This window comes from Pistacia vera, unplaced genomic scaffold (assembly GCF_008641045.1).
Source record: "Pistacia vera cultivar Batoury unplaced genomic scaffold, PisVer_v2 Contig402, whole genome shotgun sequence".
In the NCBI taxonomy this organism is placed as follows: Eukaryota; Viridiplantae; Streptophyta; class Magnoliopsida; order Sapindales; family Anacardiaceae; genus Pistacia; species Pistacia vera.
Genome location: NW_022196227.1, coordinates 437,410 through 459,130, shown reverse-complemented (window position 1 = coordinate 459,130; position 21,721 = coordinate 437,410). Strand labels below are relative to the sequence as shown.

The window sequence follows — 21,721 nt, the reverse complement described above, 5'->3', positions numbered from 1 at the left end:
TCTACTCTTCCTCTATAGAGTAGCTCAAACTCAAACTCAATTTCTCTACTCTCTCTCAAGCTATTACTCAATACATAATTAATGCACATGGGTAATTTATGCTCATTAATGCAATTAGGAAATGCCAATATGCAATGTTGCAAGAATTAAGGTTCACAATTCATGCTCATATCTCTCTTAGGCATTTCATCAAACAATTCATGTGCATACAAAAACTCTACTATAATTACTACTCTACTACATTCTCTAGCCATCCAACATTCACCAAATAGAATCTCATCTTAACTCAATCTCTCAACAAGCATAATACTCTCTTATGCATGCATACATCTCTACTACATCTCTACTCAAAAACTCATTCAAGTCTCAACTTGGTTGGATTTACCTACCTTGTGAAAAAGTGACTTCTCTAGCACTTTTCCTTTCCCTTGTTGTCTTGTCTTCTCTCTACAACTCAACACAACAACAACAACAACAACCATATAAGACTTCAATATAACTATAAGCAAACTCACATCTAAAACAAGAATCCTTACCTTAGGATACTTTAGATGAAATCTTTACCCAAAAACTACTCAAAAAGCCCTTAGAAATCCTTGGAAGATTGAAGGAAATTTGAGAGAAAATGGAGAATGGAGGAGGCGGTGGAATTGGGGAATGAAAGGCTTTCAAAGACTAATCCCCCTAAATATCTCATAACATACTCATTTTTCCCCTTTTTGCCCTTGCTCTTTCTTGGAAATTCCATCCATATCCTTTTATTCATTACAAACACACCGCTATACTAACATATTCTCCATGAAATTTTCTTACATTTTACTCCCCACTTTTCCTGCTAATTAGGGGTAGAATGGTCAAATAGCTTGTAACAACCACTGAAATCTAGTACAATGCATGCATAATAACAATAGAAAATGGGCCCAAAACTTTTCTTTTTATTAAAAGTAATACGTCTTTTATACACAAAGAGCATCATTTACAAAAAGCCATTTTAAAAGACAAAAACAGGGGAAACAGTGTAGCTATTGCTCCTTGCTTGCCGACGCCCCTCCGACTACATCATCACCTAGATCCTGCATCCACAAAGGAAAATAACGGGGCGAGCACAAAATAATGCTCAGTAAGTAAAACCCTCTATCTGTTTATCCTCGTATGTATCTCTCTTAATTCTTTCCTCACATTTTCTGTTTTTCCTACTAAACGTCATGACCTCATCTTACCGGAGGCACGGCTGGATGGCGTTCACACAGCACCATCTCACTCTTCATGACTGTCCGGTGGAGTTCACACAGCATCAACCCGTTCTTAGTGACTACCGAGTGGGGATCACGAAGCACCTACCCGGTTTTAGTAACTATCGGGTGGAGACCACAAAGCACCTACCCGTTCCTTATGACTTTCAAGTGACGATCACAAAGCACTAACCCGTTCCTAATCACTGTCGGGTGATGATCACAAAGCATCAACCCACTTCTAATAAATGTCGGGTGATGATCACAAAGCATCAACCCCTTTCTAATAAATAACCGGGTGATGATCACAAAGCATCCACCCGTTTCTACTACTTATCGGGTGTGATCACAAAGCATCAACCCTTTTCTAATGGCTAGTCAGTGATGATCACAAGCATCAACCCTATTCTCATACTGTCGGGTGATGATCACAAAGCATCAACCCATTTCTACTACTCTTCTCATTCACTCTCTACTCAGCACTTTCCATTCTCTCTACTCTTAGGTAGTTACACCACAAGTTCTCTACTCATAGAGCAAGTGCATACACAAAGTTTCTTACTCTTTCTTAGGTCACTTCTCAATGCACAATAGTGCCTATGGATGGTTCATCTCCACTAATGCACTTATGAAATGCCAACATGCAATGTTGCAAGAAATTAAGGTTCACTACTCATACTCAAACCCTCTATTAGGCATTTCATCAAACAACTCAAGTGAATATATGTAACGCCCCGCTTGAGGTACGTTGTTATTGTTTCCTCTTTTGCCCTTACGAGTTGGTGTTTGTTATTATTGTTGATTGAGTGTTGTGTTGAATGTTTGCCCTGAAAATTGGTTGAAAACAGAAGAAGTTCAGTCTGCCGTGTTTCGCCGGGGCGAAGAAGAATCTTCGCCGCGGCGAAGATGGTGTGAAACAAGGGGGAACTCCCTGATAGTTTCGCCGCGGCGACAGAGGTTTCTTCGCCCGGCGACAGCCGAATAAAAGGTTGATTGTTTTAGATATTTTCTTCCTTAAGGACAATTTGACCTTTCTACCCCTATTTAGCAGGAAAAGTGTGAGTTAATTGTAAGATTTTTCATGGAGAATAGGTTGAGTTGGGGGTGAGTTTGTAATGAATCAAAGGATATGATGGAATCCCAAAGTAGAACAAGGGCAAAATGGGAATGAGTGTGTTTATATTTCATTAAAAGGAATTAGAATCAAAGAAACCCCTCATTCTTCTTCTCAAACGTGACTCTTCATTCTTCTCCTCTCAACTTCTCTTTTCTTTTGATCAAGGATTCCCAAGGTTTTTTTTGAAGGGATTTGGGGTAGAAAAGCAACCTAAGGCTTCCTAAGGTAAGGATTCTTCTTAAGTTGTGTGATTTGGGAGTTTTAACCCATATTGAAGTTTAGGGTTTTCATTCTTTTGGTTAAGATTAGAGGAGAAGTCAAGCTAAACAAGTGAAAGGAAGAGTTTGTGAATTCTCTTCTTAACAAGGTGTAAAACCCAACCCAAGTTGAGATTTATAATTTTCTTGATTAGGGTTGATAGAAATGAGGTATGTATGTGTGTGCATGTAATATAGCATGTATGAAGGATTAAATAGAGATTTCTATGCTTTGTGATTGTTTATACCTTGCAAATTTGAGAAATGGGTTGTTGGTTTGGCAAGGTAGTTGAGATGGAATTTAAGGGTATTTGGATCCCCTTTTGGAAGTGTTTTCTATGGCAGGTTTTGTGGCTTTGTGAAGGGGTCTTCCCATTTTGGATGGTTAAGAAAGTTTTAGAATCATGGCTATGATAGACTTTTATAGTGCACATGAGTTGTTTGATGAAATGCGTAATAGATGTTGAGTGTGAGAAATGAACCTTAATTCTTGCAACATTGCATGTTGGCATCTCATAAGTGCATTGGTGAAGATGAACCATCCATAGGCACGATTGTACATGGAAGAGTGACCTAAGAAGTGTAAGGAAATAGTGTATGCAATTACCCTATGAGTAAGAGCTTAGTGGGTAAAATTACTCTATGAGAGAGCATTGAAAATGCTACATAGAATGAATTAGAAGAGTATTAGTTGTGATGCTTTGTGATCATCACCCGACCGTTATGGGAATCGGATTGATGCTTGATTTACATCATCCGAATAGCCCTTAGAGTGATGGGTCGATGCTTTGTGATCGTCACCCGGAGGTAATGGAAATGGGTAGATGCTTTGTGACCGCTACCCGTTTAGTGTAGATATAGGTTGATCTTTGTGATCATCATCCGACAATTAGTAGAAACGGTTGATGCTCTTTGACCATCACCCGTAGTGACTAGAGACGGGTAAATGCTTGGTGATCGTTACCCCAAAATTCATGAGGAACGGTAGGCGCTAGGTGACTCCACCCGATAGTTAGAAAGAACCGAGTTGGTGCTTTGTGTTCCTCACTCGGTAGTCACTAAGAACGTTGGTACTGGTGAATTCCACCCGAGCCTAGAGAGTGAGATGGTGTTGTGTGAACGCCATCCGGCCGTACCTCCGGTAAGATGAGGCCATGATGTTATTAGAAACAGAATAGAATCAGAGTAGCATAAGGAAAGAATTAGAGTTATTCATACGGGGACAGACAGATGAGAGTTTTACTTACTAGCATTTATTTGTGCTCACCCCGTTATTTCCTTTGTGGATGCAGGTTCTAGGTGATGTTGCGGTCGGAGGGGCGTCGGCAAGCAATGAGGAATAGCTAGCTTGTTTCTACTATTTTGTCTTTTAAAATCATTTTTGAAACATTACTATTTATGTATAAAAGCACATGAATTGTAATGAAAAGAAAACTTTGGGCCCAATTTTTTCTATTGTTATTATGCATGCATTGTACAGTTTTCAGTAGATGTTACATTTTTGGTATCAGCAAAGATTTTGGGTTTGAACAGTGTACTATTCTCACGCCACGACGTCCTCTAACCGACCGTGTGAGTAATTCTTTCCTATAGAAATTGTTTCGTAGTTCATTAGTGTGATCATTTTGTAGATGAGGCGTAGTTATCGAAATCCGGGAAAGGTGTGGTGATGAAGAAGAACCTTCTAACCCACCAGAGTCTACGCCCCCTCCCTTGGATGAAGCTAGAATCCGGAATTATATAGCAGTTATGGCTGAAACTCAGGGAGAGTTGTACCCCCTGTACAGACACCGCCAGTTACGCTGTCGAAAGAGGGCAAACGGTACCTCCCCCAGTACGAACAGAATGGAACCGATTTACGGTCTTTCCAGTCAGCATCAACCCTCAGAGTTTAAGGGTACTACAGATCCAGTGATAGCAGAAGAGTGGCTTGGTCAGTAGAACGACACAGGTATTTCCCATGTCAGACCGGGAGAAGATCCGGTATGCGAGTTTCTTGTTTCGGGGTGATCCCGAATTTGGTGGGAATTAATGGAAGAAACTCATGACGCGACAGTGATGACGTGGGAGAGTTTAGGCAAGAGTTTTAGGCTGAGTATAGAACAGAGGACCAAGTTCATGAGAAGGTCCAAAATTTATCAGTCTACAGCAAGGGACAAGCGCTGTGAAAGAGTACTCAGTAAAGTTCAACGCTAGCTGCCTGATGGTACTCACCATGCTTCCCAAATGACTTTAGCCCCTTGGTCTTGGGTGTCGAGTGGTGGGGGAGGCGAAAGAAATCCCTTAAGGGGGGGACAGTACTGAGTAGAATGGTTGCGGCGCCGGGGCTGTGTGCCGAATCCGGGTCGTGACAATATAACATGTATAATACATACATACATAATGGCTATCAAAACCCTATCAAAATTCTCAAATCTCAACTTGGTTGGATTTACTTACCTTGTTATGGAGAGATTTCACTAGCTCTCCTTTCACTGGTTTGCTTGACTTTCTTTACTCTTAACAATGAACAAAAACCCTCAATAATCAATATATTCAAAAACTCACAAAGCTTTACAACCAAGGCAGAATCCTTACCTTAGGATGCCTTAGATTGATTTTCTACCACAAAATACTCCAAAGCCCTTTAAAACTCCTTGAACAAAAGAAAGAGAAATTGAGAGGAAGCAAGAGGGAGAGTGGCGATGGAGAAGAAGAATGAAGGGTTTGCAATGACTTTATTCCTTTAATGACCTTTATACACAAGCATTCCCATTTTTCCCTTACTCTTCTTTGGGAATTCTATCTATATCCTTTGATTCATTACAAACACACCCCCATAACAACATATTCTCCATGAAAAATCCTTTCAATTACTCCCCACTTTTCCTGCTAATTAGGGGTAGATTGGTCAAATTGCCCCTAGGGAAGAAAATATCTAAAACTTAACAAACATTTTGGTTGGCACGTCGCCGCGGCGAGGAAGCTTCTGTCGCCGCAGCGAAACTGTCCAGCAGCTTCCCCGTGGCTTCAACACCTCTTCGCCGCAGTGAAGATTATTCTTCGCCTCGGCGAAGACTGAAATACTAAATTTCTTCTATTTTCAACCAATATCAAGTCAAGTGTTCAATATATCACTCAAAGGCCAACTAGGCACTAATGAATCAACTCAAAAAGAGCAAAAGAAGAAGCATTAACTACGTACCTCAAGTGGGGCGTTACATAGCCCCTAGGGAAGAAAATATCTAAAACTCAATATCAAACTCAACCGACTCTTCACCACGGCGAAGAACTTTCTGTCGCCCTCGCGAAGAATCACAACAGCTACACCGTGGGTTTCAACACCTCTTCGCCGCGGCGAAGCTTCTTCTTCGCACCGGCGAAGCCTGTAACCCCAAAATTCCTCTAATTTCAACCAATTTCAAGGCAATTACTCAATCAAACCAATACATCCATTCAACCAAGGGCCAACAAACCTAAAATAACAACACATAAACTTAATTGAAGCTGAATCAATGAACATTTAAGCAATACAGGGAATCTTAATTACGTACCTCAAGTGGGGCGTTACAGTTTGAGAGGAGGAATAGGACCTTACTTAACATGGTTAGGTCCATGTTGAGTTTTAGTGATCTGCCTGCATCATTCTAGGGTTATGCCTTGGAGGCTGTGACTCACATACTAAAACATACGCGTCAAAGTCTATAGATAAGACTCCATATCTAAGGATTTGGGGTTGTGAAACTTATGTCAAGAAATTAACTTCAAATAAGCTGGGCAAAATCTAATAAATGTATATTTGTGAGTTATCCTAAAGAGACCAAATGATACTATTTCTATCACCCAGAAGAGCGCAAAATTTTTGTCGCTCGTACTTGTGTCTTCTTAGAAAAGGATTTTTTTTCCTAAGAAATACTAGTGGGAGAAAAGTAGAATTTGATGAAGTTCTAGAACCACATGATACCATAGACGGATGACAAGAAGATGTACTACAAGAAATGATTGAACATCGCGAGGAGATTACTCCACAATCTGTGGATCAAAGTGAACCATCTCAAGTAGCATAGGAGCTACATAGGTCTAGAAAAGTATGCCATGAGCCCGAGAGATATGGTTTTCTCGTGACTCAACATGGTGACATACTGGTCTATCAAGACAATGAACCCAAAACCTATGAAGACTCTATATTGGATCCAGATTCCGTTACATGGCTTGAAGCTATGAAATTTGAGATGGACTCCATGTACCAAACCCAAGTTTGGTCTCTGGTGGATCCACTTGAAGGGGTAAAACCCATAGGGTGTAAATGGGTCTTTAAGAAGAAGACTTACATGGACGGCAAGGTGCATACTTATAAGGCACGATGGCTACCAAAGGTTTCAAACAAATTCATGGTATTGACTATGAAGAAATCTTTTCGTCGGTTGCCATGATTAAATCCATCTGGGTTATGCTTACGATTACTGTATATCATGACTATGAGATTTGGCAAATGAATGTAAAAACGACTTTCCTAAACCAAAACGTTGAAGAGGATGTGTATATGACACAATGCAATGGTTTCGTTCTTGACGGACAAGCTAATAAGATTTGCAAGTTGCAGAGGTCCATTTATGGACTTAAGCAAGCTTCAAGGAGTTGGAACATTTGTTCTGATGAAGCTAAAAAAGAATTCGGTTTTATCAAGAATGAAAATGAGTCTTGTGTTTACAAGAAGGTAAGTGGGAGCACAGTGGCATTCTTTGTGTTGTATGTTGATGACATACTTCTCATTGGGAATGATATACCAAACTTGCAATCAATAAAGACTTGGTTATCCAAGTGCTTCTCCATAAGGGACTTAGGAGAAGCAACTACATCCTCGGAATAAAGGTCAATCGTGATAGATCAAGTAGGTCGCTTGGCCTAAGTCAGAGTATATGCATAGACAATGTACTGAAGAGATTCAATATGGAAGAATCCAAGAAAAGATTTCTTCTGATGTCACATGGTGTCTATCTCTCCAAGGACATGTGTCCTAAAACACATGATGAGAGAGATAGAATGAAAAGGATCCCATATGCGCTAGCAATTGGATCCATCATGTATGACATGTTGTGTACTTGGATTGATATCTCATATACATTAAGCACTTGTAGTATATATCACTTGGATCTAGGTGAGTGACACTGGATAGCTGTCAAGAACATCCTTAAGTACCTGAAATGGACTAAGAATATGTTCTTGGTTTATGGAGGGGATGATGAGCTCATTGTAAGAGGATACAGTGATGCTAGTTTCCAAACGGATAAAGATGATTTTCGTTTGCAATCCAGGTTTGTACTTTGTCTCAATAGAGCTGCAGTAAGCTGGAATAGCTCGAAGCAGAGTACTGCAGTGGATTCTACAATTGATGCTAAGTATATCACATTATCTAATGCAACCATGTAGGCAATTTAGATCAAGAAGTTCATTACTAAGCTTGATCTGGTTCCAAGCATTGCTGATCCAGTAAAGTTTACTACAACAACATGGAGCCATTACTGTGGCTAAGGAACCATGGTCTCACCAGTGATCCTAAAACACTTACTTAGTTGATTCAATCTGATCAAAGAAATCGATTAGAAAAGGGGATGTGCGGATTTGCAGAATACCTATTAACCCACTGTTGAAGCTTCTGTTGCAATGGAAGCATGATGGGCACTTATGGTCATTCAGTGTTGAGTACATTAATGACTGGCTATCGTGCAAGTAGGAGATTATTATAGTAGGTGCCGTAGAGCCAATCAATTATTGTAGAATTGACTCTTTGTAACAATGTTTATTAATTAATAAAAGGCATTTTCTACTATATCATGTGATCTGATTATATTCGTATAAGAAAATGATATATGTCCTCGTGATGGTAGAACTGTGACGAGGGTATCAAGTGTTTGAAATCTCGATAGCGAGAACCCTATGAGCATATATTGTGGCCATTTTAGAAACATCCATAGCCCTAGTATTATCCTAACCTAGGGTAGAGATAATACAGTAAGCTATCATAGTGTTGGACGACCCTGTCGAGAGGCAATGACAGATCTCACTTGTCAAGGTTGTTTGGTGACAATCTAGTGCAACACATGGGTGCTTGCTATAGGCAAGTTCACTAGGCCGACCCATTGGAGGATTCCACATATATGGTTACCCTAACGTATGTGGAACAAATCCTCTAACGAATGGTGGTGCATGTGATCCTTAGACTTGAGGTCACCGGAGTGCCTTGTGCATCGATTGGTGTAGTTTGACACTAGCCCAATGTAGTTCTTTCATGATTATCAGAATAGTACTGGTTGGCTGCATTGAAAAGTGTATCAAGACTATGGTGGATCAACAGAGAATTCATCACTCCCGGGTATGAGAGAAATTATCTCACTGAGTAATTCGGTAGATGGCAACGACATTAAATCTGTGGCCACAGTGGGATTGAGTTGTAGCTCAATCTAATCTATTTTAGCCGTTGGTCCAATAACCGAATATCAAGATATCAAGGATATCCGAGGTTAGCACTACTTCTATGCCTCGGCCTTAATGAAGTAGTAAATGATGAAAGGATTTGAATGCACGGTAACCATATCGTTGATAGGTAGCGGTTTTACCGAATCCGAATCTATCGAGTGGTCATGATGCCTAGCTAGAGGCTAATCTTGGCCTGTGTCTAGTGAGATGATTGATTAATTGTCAATCGCAATATGATTCACTGTCGATATGATAAGGAGCCTTCGGGTCGTACACATAAAAGACAGATTAAGAATAAAATTCATAAGAAGGGTATTTTTGTCAGTTATGATGAAAGTGTATTTTCATCATTTATGATGAAGGGCATTTTCGTCTTTTAAGATGAAGGGGCATTTTGGTAATCTCACAATGTAATTAAATTTACTGAGGTTGTTGCCTAAATTTAATTTCATATGAAATTAAATTAGTGAGATTATATATATTTAAATAATTGGTTTAAAATATATATATATATATATATAAAGGATATTATCTATTATTAATATTTATTATTAATATTGATAATGTGAATTCAAATTTTGTTTTTAAATTTGAATTGAAATGTCATGTTTGGTTGCAAGGGTAATCTATTCCAATATTCCAATTGGAATAGATGGCTATTCCAATTTGGAATAGGGTTTTAGTGTGCTCTATTTAAGTGCAACTAAAATTAAATGAATTAACTCATTCAATCAAAAAATAAACCCTAGCCTCCTCCCCTCTCTCTCTCCCAAACGCACCTGTAGCATTATCAACTATGGCTTGGAAAGCCTGTGTCAGTCCATCATAAAAAAATTGGTTCAACAACTCTAAAGGATATCTATGATATGGACATTTAACTAAAATTAATTTAAAACGTTCACAAGCCTCATGGAATGGTTCACCATCAAGTTGAGAGAAAGTAGCAATATTACCTCTTAGTTCAACAATCTTTGCATGAGAGTAAAATTTACCGATGAATTTGTTGTAGACTACATCCCAAGTGGTAAGTGAAACTAGTGTTAACGACATGAACCAACTCTTTGCTACATCCTTCAATGTATATGGAAAGCATCTTAAATTATGAAAAGGAAAAGTTTGCACAGTTGAGTAAAAATCACGAATAAATATTAGGATCTTCTGTGGCTATTCCATGGAATGAAGGAAACATCTGAAAATGGATATTCTTCAGCTCATAATTCCTTGCTCGGCACTCAAAACCAATGGTAGCTAGGATGTGCATACTCTTTCATAGGATGGGGTAAGTTAGCCATTTCTTCTTCAGATTCTGAACTTGATTCAATTGACTCTTCCGAAAATTCTAGTTCTCTTCTCTTCCTATCGATCAAATTCACTCTATCAAAGTGAGGAAGCACTTCTTCATCCAAAGATCAACGACCTTGCATTCAAAAGCTAAAACACCAAAGAAAATAGTAACACAAAGATAAAACAAATAAAAGTAAAACAACAAAGAGTAAAAATCAAAATAAACTAAAATAATGACAAAAATTAAAGCACACATTATCAAAGAAATTAAATAACTCAAACAAATACCTGACAATAGTGCCAAAAACTTGATAGACAAATTTTATTATCATCGCAAGTGCACGAATCTCAATTACAGTTTAGTGTGCAAAGTGCAAGGGTCGATCCTACAGAGAATTGAAAGTTACTAATTAATCTAATAATGTGCATAAACCAAATAAGATAACAAAATTAAACAACAAACTAATAAATCTAAAATATCAATAAAAACACTAAAATTAACAAGTAAAGTAAAGACGATAACGAAACAAGTGATAAACACTCGGGTAAAGGTCTAGTGTATCCAATTTCATCATAATCATCCTACTCTATGCCATTAATCTAACTAACGTTTTCTCAATCCAAATCTTAGAGTCGATACTCACCAAAGTAAGTATTATCGTAAGGCGTGCATATTTAATCTAATATTTTCATCATTTAAACTAGTGATGGCTAAGCCTAGTTTATATAACAAAAACCCATTAAGCCAATGAGTACCCAAAGTTCACAAACCAATTTATACATGTCGGGGTGTACACACAGTTATAAATCAATCATGTTAGGAAACGACTCGGTTGCGCAGCGGAAAACAAAATTTTACAACCATGGATCGTTCCTTAAAGCCCAAAATCAAGGCACAAATTTTACAGTTTATGTATAATATCAAGAATCTGCAGAAAAAGTAAATATAAAGTTTAGAATCATACCTACGTTGGAGGCTCCACCAATATTGTCTCTGAACGTGTTTGCTACCGATCCAAGTGTAGAATCGAACCAAGAAGTCCACACGAAGACAACCACTAAGAGCCAAGGAGAGATTTGCTAGATCCTCCTTGGCCTTAAGAAATCAAGAAGAAAAAGAAATATTTGATTTTCAATCAAATAGTGAAAGTGGCATGGGAGAGTGTGTATAGGCTGCTGTGCCCTTACTTCAGAATAATACTAGGGCTACGGACGTTTCTAGAATGGCCACCATATGTGCTCATAGGGTTCTCACTATCAAGATTTGAAACACTTGATACCCTCGTCACGGTTCTACCATTCTAAGGACATATATCAATACATATTGCAATAATAATGATTTACGCGATATAGAATAAAACTGCCGGTTTATTATTGATTAATGAACATTATACAAAGAGTCAATTCTACAATAATTGATTGGCTATAGGGCATCTACTTAACAATCTCCATTTGCACTATAGCCAATCATTCATGTATTTAATACCAAATGATCTCAAGTGCCTTTCATGCTTCTGCTACGACGAGATTTGTTTAGTGGATTTGTGAGATTGTCGTCAATATGCACTTTACTAATCTGCAGTCTTTCCTCTCAACTATCTCTCTGATGAGATGGAATCGTCTTAGTATGGTCTGGACTTCTAATGAGACCGTGGTTCCTGGCTTGAGACATTGCTCCATTGTTGTCACAATAGACGTCTATAGGATCAACAATCATGGGAACCAATCAAGTTCAGTAATGAACTTCTTATCCAGACTGTCCTTGGCCGCATCTGACAATACAATACACTCAGCCTCCATTGTAGAGTCTGCTACAGTGCTTTGCTTGAGCTCTTCCAGCTCACTGCACCGCCATTGAGACAAAATATAAACCCTGTGCGATCGATAATCATCTTTGTCCGTTTGGAAACTAGCATCACTGTATCCTCTTATAATGAGTCATCTTCCCCTCCAAACCAAGAACATATCTTAGTCCTCTTCAGGTACTTAAGAATATTCTTGACAGCCATCCAGTGATGCTCACCTAGATCCGATTGATATCTACTACAAGTGCTCAAAGCACATGAACATCAATCCGAGTGTATAGCATGACATACATGATGGATCCAATTGTGACGCATATGGGATCCTCTTCATCCTATCACCCTCATCTTGTGTATTAGGACACAATTCCTTAAGAGATAAACACCATGTGACATCGGAAGAAATCCCTTTTTGTATTCTTCCATACTGAATCTCTTCAGTACTTTGTCAATATATGCACTCTGACTTAGGCCAAGCAACCTACATGATATATCACGATAGATCTTTATACCAAGGATGTAGGCTGCTTCTCCTAAGTCTTTCATGGAGAAGCACTTGGATAACCAAGTCTTTACCGACTGCAAGTTCAATATATCATTCCCGATTAGAGATATGTCATCGACATACAAAACTAGGAATGCTACTGCGCTCCCACTCACTTTCGTAAACACAGGGCTCATCTTCGTTTTTGATAAAACCGAATTCTTTTACGCCTCATCAAAACGAATGTTCCAGCTCCTGAAGCTTGCTTGAGTCCATAAATGGATCTCTACAACTTGCTAACCTTATTAGCTTGACTATCAAGAACGAAACCATCAGGTGTGTCATATCACACATCCTCCTCAAGGTTTCCGTTCAGGAAAGCAGTTTTGACATCCATTTGCAAATCTCATAGTCATGATATGCAGCAATTGCAAGCATAATCGGATGGATTTAATCATGGCAATCGGCAAAAAGGTTTCTTCATAGTCAATGCCATGAATTTTTTTGAAACCTTTGGGAACCAGCCTGTGCTTATAAGTATGCACGTTGCCATCCATGTCAGTCTTCTTTTGAAGAACCATTTACACCCTATGGGTTTTACCCCTTCAGGTGGTTCCACCAAAGACACACACTTGGTTTGGTACATGAGTCCATCTCAGATTTCATGGCTTCAAGCCATTTAAGGAATTGATCCGATATAGCGTCTTCGTAGGTTATGGGTTCATGTCTTGGTAGACTAGTAGCTCACCATGTTGAGTCACGAGATAAAGTATCTCTCGGGCTCATGGCGTACTCTCCCAGATCTACGTAGCTCCTGTGCTACTTAGGTGGTTCACTTTGATCCACAAGTTATAGAGTAACCTCCTCATGATGCTCAACCACTTCTGTGGACATCATCTGTCCTTCATCTAGTATATCTTGTGGTTCTAGCACTTCATCGAGTTCTACTTTTCTCCCACTAGTACTTTTAGAAAATATTCCTTTTCTAGGAAGACACCAGATCGAGCAACAAAAATTTTGCGCTCTTCTGGGTGGTAGAAATAGTATCCTTTGGTCTCCTTTGGATACTCACAAATATACATTTATAGGATTTTGGGCCCAGCTTGTTCGAAGTCAATTTCTAACATAAGCTTCGCAACCACAAATCCTTAGATAAGACAAGTTGGGCTTTCGCCCACTCCGCTATATGGAGTCTTATCTACAGACTTTAACGACACAGGTTCAAAAGCAGTCTCTAGGCATAACCTAGAACGATGCAGGTAAATCACTAAAACTCATCATGGACCTAACCATGTCAAGTAAGGTCATGTTCCTCCTTTCAGACACTCCATTATGTTGGGGTGATAAGGAGGGGTGAGTTGTGATACTATCCCACATTCATTCAGGTACTCTGAAAACCCTGAGCTTAAGTATTCACCTCCTCAATCCGACCGAAGAGCTTAATACTTTGCCCAACATATTCTGTACTTCATTCTGAATTCCTTGAATTTATCAAAGGCTTCAGATTTATGTCTCATAGGGTAGACAGAACTATATATACTGAAATCATCAGTAAATGTGATGAAGTATGAATATCTACCTCTGGCTTCAACTGTTAGGGACCACATACATCACTATGGATGATGCCTACAGTTCAGTAGCCCTTTCACTTTGTCCTGTGAAAGGAGACTTGGTCATCTTGCCTAAAAGGCATGACTCGCATACCTTTTTTTTTGGATAAGGTAAGTATGTATAAAGACAAAAAATACAAATACGAGGGGCATACCCAGAGGATGACTGATAACTATCAGTCAAGAACACGTGGGAAAACCCACAAAGTCATGAGCAGCAAAAGAGAGCACGAGGCTCCCCACAAAGCAAAAGATGCCATAAAAAAACACACAACCGGCTAAGGAGCACGCAGGCTCACCACAAACACAAAGCCACAGACCGGCAAAAAAGAGCACGCAGGCTCACACAAACACAAAGTCCAAACCGACACAAAAGAGCATGCAGGTCCCTTAAAAGCTAGTCAGGAAGAAGCCATATCACACGAGCTGAGGCGGATCTCGTATCTAGGTGCTAGACCCAAAAGCTTGAGCCGAACTAGATCAAATAGCTAAGAAAATATCTCTGCGGAGCTACAATGCTGACGAAAACCGCGATTATTCCGTTCAAACAAAGGAATAAAACTGTGGCTGAAGGACTAACCGGGAAAGAAGGTGACTGAAGTCACCTTTTCGTCGAAGATGCAAACTAGCCCACTGAAGCATAGGGAGCAGGAGAGAGGGCATGTAGAAAGGTCCTGGTAGTGACCTCCTGCCAAAAATAACTGGAAAAATCACATCTGAAAACACAAATGGTCAGGGTCTCTGTAGCTGATCTGCACAAAAACACATGGGAGGACGTAATGACACCATGAGAGCTGAGCCGATCCATGGTGTGAAGCCGACCAAGAGAAGGGAGCCAGAGAATGAAAGAGTGACGTGGAATATGCCCGGGAAACACGGAGATGATGAATCGAGTTCACATCTCGTTTATCTCGCCACACTTCTAGGCTGAACAATAGAGAACCGTCCAGATGGATGGCCCTTCCACACAATATGGTCAGGCTGACTGCTGAAGGCTGCACTGTAATAGAGTCCCAGATATGCTGAAGTCGGAACTGCCCGAAGGAAAATCCCAAAACCATCCCGAATAATGTCTGAAACGAGCATCCCACGGCAACCCAGTAGAAGTCAAGGTCCTGAAAGGAAGCAGTCACACAGAGGACCCTGCGGAAGCCAGTGATCTCGCCTAACATGGTGTCCCTACCATCTCCAATACAAGTCACAATAAGACCCGGCACCAAACCCTACTGAGTAAAATCTTCCTCAAGCCCATGAAGCAGTCAAAAGGGACCAAAACTCCATCCCTTTGAAGTTTTGCAATACGGGTCTTATTAACTTGGCACAATCTACAATGCCAGAGATATGTTTATTTTTTATCGCTATGTTTAGGTTTCTTGGTTTCAACATTGAGAATCTTTATTGTTTAAATCAAGAACTATAATCCATTATATAACCTTGCAATTCCAAATAGAATACCATTCAAACTAAAGGACAACAATCCTTAGATATCTCAAAATGATACCCCATATTATCCAAAACGGATACTGAATAACATTTCTAGAAATAGAAGGTACGTGATAATAGTTATATAGTTCTAAACAAGCCCGTAGGCAAAGATAACAATAAGTCCCTACAGCCAATGCAGCCACATGTGCTCTATTTCCAACTCGTAGGTCACCTTTCCCTTGCGAGACACTCTACTCTGCCTTGTCCATGCACATCAGTACAAATGTGAGTACCACATCCTGTGTCAATGACCCAAGATGTTGAGGGAGAGAAATTAATCTCAATCATAAAAATACTTGAAGTCGTAGCCTGTGACTTCTTCTTGCTTACGAGGAAAGCCTTGCAATGTTCCTCAGTGGCAGCGCTTGCCCAAAAGTAGCAGACTACCTTGCCTTTCCCTATGCCACCTCAGGCCAAGAGCAACCTGTCATTTGGGTTTGGGTTTGGCCTTGGCTTACCCTTTCCGTTACCCTTTGCTTTACTGGCAGTACAGACCAGTAAAACAGCTTGGACTTTTCAAGTCCTGCTCTGCAGTCTCAGCATGTTCAGAAGTTCTGACAGGGTTTCTCTATTGTGTTCATATTGAAATTCATTATGAACGGAGCATAAGAGTAGGCAAGGATTGCAGAATTAAATCATTTGTATTCTGCATCCAAGCCACATCCCAAAGTCTCAAGCCTCTCTATGCTGCCATATCTTGAGCACATGAGGACTAACTTGGGCACTCAGTCAGACGACTCCCAAATGGCTTTCGCCACCTGTACCCTCATGTCGAGCATTTGTTTCAAATAGCTCCTTGAGGTGTAGAATAATGGAAGAAGCATCCATATTCTCATGCTGCTTTTGCAGCAGGTGTCATCAATGCTAACATCAAGCATTGTACGCTATCAGCATCATCAAGGAACTTTTGATAGTATCCTTAACTTCCTAGGTGGCATCAAGATAGGCTCAGCCATGTATGGCTTTCAGGATATAAAATTTCTTTCTGACTTGATTATAATCCGAAGATTACAATACCAGTCTGAGAAATTGGATCCATCCAACCTGTTTTCTTTTCGATTATCGGTCGTAGGTTCATAATGCTCATTTTGGTGAATCTACAATTGCAGAAAAGATAAAGTTATTATAAAGTTCATTATAATTTAATATGGTCTTTATTTAGCGATGCTCCCACTATTTTACTCAAGCCAATAGCCCTCACATTAACTCGGGAAAACAAGTTGGCTTTCCTAGTGGCCGAGATCCATCCTGCCCACTTCAAACCTTCGCTTTGGCGAACAAGCCAAAATGAGTTGATCAGGTAGGCCAACAAACTTAATCCACACCAATTGATAGCTCCTACTATCAACCTCAATGTGAAAAGCCAATAAGTCAATCACACAATCCAATGGCTCCAACCATTGTCCCAAGTGTGATTCTCAATATCAGTAGAATGGACACTACATGTCACCACGTACACATAATGTGTACTGCTCTATTATGCCTATGACGCGTTTATCAACCTTCGCTTTGGCGAACAAGCAAAACCGTCATTTTAAGTTGACCCATCACCAGTAAGGAAAACTCCAATGCATTTTAACCTCCCACTGGTAGAAGTTTACCCTTCGCTTTGGCGAACAAGGTTTCGACGAACAGTGGTTTGATAAAACCATGGTGATGGAAGGATTCGTGACTTAATATACTTTAATTAGGGTTTGATATTTAATGTCTCATCAGATTATTATCTTTGTAGAATGACATTGTTTGGCATGTTATTCAGCATTCAACCTTAGCATGCATTCTAAGCAAAAATTAAACGTGCCGGTACATGGCCCAACTAAAACCGATTTCCTCGAGCCTAGAGGAATCGGTGGGTCACCTAGGGGTCCTGTAATAAACATCTTGGTCTTCAAGTATGGTTGCCTCGTCCTTTGCTCCGACTTCAAGTACATTACAAAAACATCATTCTAAATTTACAATAAAATTAACATTAAACTAATTTTACATCAACAAATTTGAAACCTCAATTTACATTCGAGGGGATGAGATAAGAAAGAATATACATCAAGAGGAGGAGAGAGGCAGGACACGTAGACCCTATTTAAAAAAAAAAATATTAAACTATACATACCCAAATAATTTAAAACATTCACCCTTAGGTCTAAGGCTCATGTACCGGGCACCGCCTGCAATATACAAACAAGTACAAAGCAACATTTCAAAAACAATCATTTTTTTGAATCGTGTGGGTTATGTATTAATTACCCTCTTAAATGTGCAGAATGTACATTGGCTTTACAGGTTTATTAAAACTGCAGTTTGATCCCTTTGCAAAAAAAATACAGAATTGAAAAACTACAGACTTCGCTACGGCGAAGGTTTTATCTTCGCCGCGGTGAAACTTTCCAGAGGCACTTCGCCGCAGCGAGACCTGGAAATCCCCAATTCATACAGTTCGCGTTTTTGCAGTTTTTCGTGTACAAACACAAATCCAAATCAAATCAAACGCTCACATGTTCAACCAGGACATTAACCAACAATATAACATTCATCACACATTATAAACAATTTAACAATTGATTCATTCATTCAAAAGTGGATTTACAGATTTTTCAGATTTAACAAAAATCTGGGTTTTCATGACAGATTCATCAAGGCAACTGTTATCAGCAAACACATGTAATCAACCATTCATAAAACCGTAAATCTAGTACCCTAGGCTCTGATACCACTATTAGGAATGACTCGGTTGCGCACGGAAAAAAAATCTTACAACCATGGATCGTTCCTTAAAGCCAAAATCAGGCACAAATTTTACAGTTTATGTATAATATCAAGAATCTGCAGAAAAAGTAAATCTAAAGTTTAGATTCATACCCACGTTAGAGGCTCCACCAATATTGTCTCTGAACGTGTTTGCTACCGATCCAAGTGTAAGATCGAATCAAGAAGTCCACCCGAGGACAACCACCAAGAGCCAATGAGGGATTTGCTAGATCCTCCTTGGCCTTAAGAAATCAAGAAGAAAAGAAATATTTGATTTTCAATCAAATAGTGAAAGTGGCATGGGAGAGTGTGTATAAGCTGCTATGTGTTTTCTTCTTTAATTGAAAATGAACTAATAAAAACCACTTGTAAATTTCACACACACATTTTCTTTTATAGGCAAACTAAGTTGCCCTATTCCCACATGGAATGGGCTTGGGCTCCAATCCAAACACCCCATGTTGCCAAACACTCCCAATTAGATATTTTAATTAATTCATCATTATCTCAATTAAAAAATCAATTAATATTAATTAACATTTAACAATATGATGATTTAATTAAATATGTGCGAACACAATTTAACCGTAATTTCACTTATTTAATTTTTCTAACAAATTAAATAAAGGCTACGCCTCAGCAAATTTAATTGCACTGTGAAATTACCAAAATACCCTTTCGCCTAAAAAAAAAACGAAAACGCTTCTTTCTCTGGCTCTTAAATTATCTTCTATGTGTGTGACCCATAGACTTCTTATCATACCGACAATGTATAGTATCGCGATTACAACACATTAATCATCTCACTAATACACAGACCAAGATTAGCCCCTAGCAAGGCACATGGCCACCGATAGATTCGGATTCAGCAAAACAGCTACTTGTCAACGATATGGTTACTGTACAATTCGATCCTTTCATCATTCGTTATCTCGATAAGACGAAGGCATAAAATAGTGTCAACCTTCGGTTACTCTCGATATTATGTATTCAGTTTCTAGACCAATGACCTGATTATAATCCAGATAGAGCAAAACTCAATCCCACTGTGGCCACAGTTTTAGTGTCATTGCCATATAACTAAAGGCACGTGAGATAACTTCTCTCGTACCCGGGAGTGATGAATCCTCTGTCAATCCACCATAGCCTTGATACACTCCTGATTCAGCTAATCACCACGTATTGAGACTCTGAAAAGAACTGTGTAGGCTAGTGTCAAACTGCACCAATCGGTGCATAAGGAGTCCAGTGATCTCAAGTCTAAGGATCACATGCACCACAATTCGTTAGAGGATTTGTTCCATAGGCACTGGGGTTACCATCCATATGTAACTCTGGTGGGTCAGTCCAGTGAACTTGCTGGGTATATCCGCCTACAACAAGACCCATGTGTTGCACCAGGTTGTCACCAAACAATCTTGACAAGTGAGATCAGTCACTGCTTTCGACAGGTCGTTCACACTATGATAGCCTTACCGTATTATCTGTGCCCTTACTTCAGAATAATACTGGGGCTACGAACGTTTTTAGAATGGCCACCATATGTGCTCATAGGGTTCTCACTATTAAGATTTGAAACACTTGATACCCTCGTCACGGTTCTACCATTCTAAAGACATATATCAATACATATTGCAATAATAATGATTTACGCGATATAGAATAAAATGCCTTTTATTATTGATTATGAACATTATTACAAAGAGTCAATTCTACAATAATTGATTGGCTCTGGGACATCTACCCTAACAAATCATCCACAAGAGCAATTCGAAATTACTATGGCTAAGCCTACTCCCAATTCAACAATCAACCAATAATACCGATCAACTGATTAATACATAACAATGAATGAAACTAAGATTATATTGGATCGATTAAACAAATAATTAGATTAAAACATAAAGTAATCAAATAGGCTACATTGGATACACTAGTGAGGGATTTAGCTACCATAATCACAATAGAACAAACCTCAATCTTACCTGTAACTATTTGGATGATAAATCCACCAAAAATAAGCAAGATTGATCCCTCATCTCAAAAACCCCTTCTCCAAGTGTTTACAATGTTCTTAATCTAATGAATGAATAAAAATACGAAATAAATTGTCTTTATATTGCCAGTTTAGTAATTACTGGCTAATCAAATTAGGGTTGGAAATGCACTGTTTATACAAAATTCATGCTTTGCACCGTAGCATGGTTCTTTGGCGCCCTGGCATGCTTCCAGAAGATTTTTGCTTCGACAAAAACCCGTTCCACGCATGGTGTAGGATGAATTATGCTACGGCGCAATATGGATTTTGCCGTTTTATGTCGTAGTGCGATATATCTACGCCGCGACACAACTTTGATTGCGTCGATATGCACTGTGAAGTCGTCGATCTTTGCTGTGGCACAATTTGGATTGAGTAAAATTACGCTGCCGCGTAGGAAACTGTGCCGCGGTGCAAACTTGAAATTCTACTTCTTCTTGCCTTGATTTATCCGCACTTGAATGAGTGCAGGATGCCTGAACATTAGCACACGTACGAATAATCCATTTTTGAACTTGAAATCCTGAAAACACACAAAAACCCGTGATTCTAAAGGATAACACAACATGCAAGGAATCTCATCATAAATAATGCATTAAACCGTAAATTCCCTACAATCTCATCCCCAAGTCACTAAATATATAAGCATTTCCAACACTCACCCGGTTTGTTTTTTTCTTTATGCAGTTTGCCTGTTGTCTTTGGCATGTTGCTGCTGCAAGAGGTGTGGGTTGTGTGGCTGCTGACCTTGATCCCAAGGAGTATGTGGGTTGTTTTTATTGAGGTGTTGGGCCTTGTCTTTCAGTGGAGATGTGGCAGGCTTCTTTTGGTATGTGCTGTGCGTTGTTGGGATGCACATGGGTTGTGGCCATGTTTTTTTTTTTTTTTTTTCTTTGGCTGGGCTACTGTTGGCTGCTGTCCGTGGGTATTTGATTGCGTCCTTGTTTTTTTTTTTGGCAGGAGTGGTGTTGTGGCTGCTGGTCTGGGACATTGCCTTCTGGTTGATTGGTTGTGCTGGGGTGAGGCATTTTTATATGCTCTTTCTCCTGATGTTTGGCTGTTTTTGTTTATGTCTAGGTGTAAAGGCTTTAAAGAGTTGTTTAGGTACCCTTGATTGCTTCCTTTTATGGCCTGGGGTGTGATTGTTTTCTATAGGATTTGTATACCCTTACTCTCTTGTGCTCCCTTTGCTTGAGTTCCCTTTTTTTTTG

The 21,721-nt window shown here is 39.4% G+C and overlaps 1 non-coding gene across 1 annotated transcript; it reads left to right on the top strand.

Annotated features, from left to right (window-relative positions):
• The first annotated feature begins 9,918 nt into the window (after positions 1-9,918).
• On the top strand, positions 9,919-10,025 carry LOC116141990. The gene has a single exon (XR_004129926.1). It is a non-coding gene; the product is annotated as a small nucleolar RNA R71 (small nucleolar RNA).
• Positions 10,026-21,721: the final 11,696 nt, after the last annotated feature.